Here is a 2,419-nt window from a genome sequence, read left to right as displayed (position 1 = left end):
CTTCTCGGTAGTTGTACAGTTCATTTGGGAATCATTCAGAGTTTTGCTAGCATAGTAAATCACATGAAGTAATTTGTTTTCTCGCTGACCTAGCACAACGCCTATAGCATAATCTGAAGCATCACACATAATTTCAAAGGGTAGGTTCCAGTTAGGTGCCTGGACTATGGGGGCGGTAGTGAGTAAATTCTTAATCTTCTCAAAAGCCTCTAAACAAGCATTATCAAAGACAAACTTAACATGTTTTGCAAGAAAGTTGCAAAGAGGTCTAGAAATCAAGCTAAAATCCTTAATGAATCGACAATAAAAACCTGCATGCCCTAGGAATGACCTAATATCTTTTACGGTTTTATGGACCTGTAAATTCTTAATAAGTTCAACTTTGGCTTTGTCTACCTCTATACCCTTTAAAGATACGATGTGCCCTATTACAATTCCTGATTTAACCATGAAATGACATTTTTCCCAATTAAGCACTAAATTATTTTCCTTACACCTAGTCAACACTAATGTCAAATGATGCAATCACTCATCGAACGATGAACCAAATACTGAAAAATCATCCATAAAGACCTCTAAAAACCGTTCTACCATATCAGAAAATATGCTCATCATACAACGCTGAAAAATCGCAGGGGAATTACATAATCCGAAAGGCTACGCAAAGGTACCAAAGGGACAGGTAAAAGTGGTTTTCTCTTGGTCTTCTGGGGCAATAACAATCTGATTATATCCGGAGTAGCCATATAAGAAGCAGTAATGACTATGTCCAGCTAATCTCTCTAGAATTTGGTCGATAAAAGGAAGGGGAAAGTGATCCTTCCTTGTGACCTTGTTCAATTTCCTATAGTCAATACAGACATGCCATCATGTGGTCACTCGGGTTGGGATTAACTCATTATTATCATTCTGGACTACAATGATACCTGATTTCTTGGGGACAACCTGAACGGGGCTGACCCACTTACTGTGTGAAATTGGGTAGATAATACCTGCATCTAACAACTTAAGCACCTCTTTTCGAACTACCTCTTTCATGTTAGGGTTCAGTCGACGTTGCATCTCCCCAGAAGGTTTGGAGTCTTCTTCTAAATGAATCTGATGCATACACACAGTAGGACTTATACCCTTAATGTCTGTTATAGTACACCCTAAAGCTTCCTTATTGTCTTGAAGTACTTTTGCTAGCCTACTTTACTGATCACTATCCAAATCAGAAGCTACAATCACAGGTAAAGTCTCAGATGGGCCTAAAAACACATACTTTAGAGTGTCGGGTAGCGGTTTTAGGTCCAACTTAGGAGGCTCTTCTAAACAAGGAATTAAGGTCTTAGAAACTGGTAATGGTTCGAACCTAGGTTTCCATCTATCATTGTCTAACACATGGGTAGAATATAATAGAGCATTTACTTGTTCAATAGTGCTATCGTCATCAAAATTTAAACCAGAATGGGATAGACGACTTTCTAATGGGTCTTCAGACAAAATGTTTGGTAATGACTCCTGAACTAAGGCTTCTATCATGTTCACCTCTTCAACACATGTGTCATCTAGCTCATAAGGTAGCTTACTGACATTAAAAATATTCATCTCCATAGTCATATTACCAAAAGATAAATTCATCACACCATTTCGACAGTTAATGATCGCATTAGACGTAGCTAAAAATGGGCGACCTAAAATCACAGGTATCTGGTTCTCTGGGTCAGGGATAGGTTGGGTATCTAGGACCAGGAAATCTACTGGATAAATAAACTTGTCGACCTCAATAAGAACACCCTCAATAACAACTCGAGGAATTTTAACAGACCTATCAGCTAACTGCAGTGTCATCCGAGTAGGTTTCATTTCACCAAGTCCTAGCTGTAAGTACACATGGTACGGCAGTAAGTTTACACTGGCTCCTAAGTCAAGTAAATCTTGTTCTAACTGGAATTTACCTATTGTACAAGCAATGGTAGGGGAACCTGGGTATTTGTACTTTGGAGTTGTGGTGTTCTGAATGATTGAACTTACGTGACTAGCTAAAAAGGATTTCTTATGGACGCTAAGTTTTCGCTTTCGCGTATACATATCCTTAAGAAACTTTGCATAAGCAGGAATTTGCCTAATTGCATCTAATAAAGGAAGGTTTATGGTAACTTGCTTAAAAACCTCCAATATGTCGTTAAAGTTCGATTCCTTCTTTGTTGGTACTAATAGTTGGGGAAATGGGGCTCTAGGCACAGAATCAGACCTCTCAGGAACCGAATTGGCATCATCAGAAATTTTATCAGTCCCCTCAGCTAGTGGTGATCCTGAGGGGTGAACTACAGTATGTTCACTATCGGGCATGGTTACCTGATTGTCTACTACTCTACCACTCCTAAGAGTTCTAATAGCATTCAACTGATTTGGTGGTTTTACACCTACTTCATGA

The sequence above is a fragment of the Papaver somniferum genome, unplaced genomic scaffold, assembly GCF_003573695.1.
Source record: "Papaver somniferum cultivar HN1 unplaced genomic scaffold, ASM357369v1 unplaced-scaffold_132, whole genome shotgun sequence".
In the NCBI taxonomy this organism is placed as follows: domain Eukaryota; kingdom Viridiplantae; phylum Streptophyta; class Magnoliopsida; order Ranunculales; family Papaveraceae; genus Papaver; species Papaver somniferum.
This window is presented reverse-complemented; position numbering follows the sequence as displayed.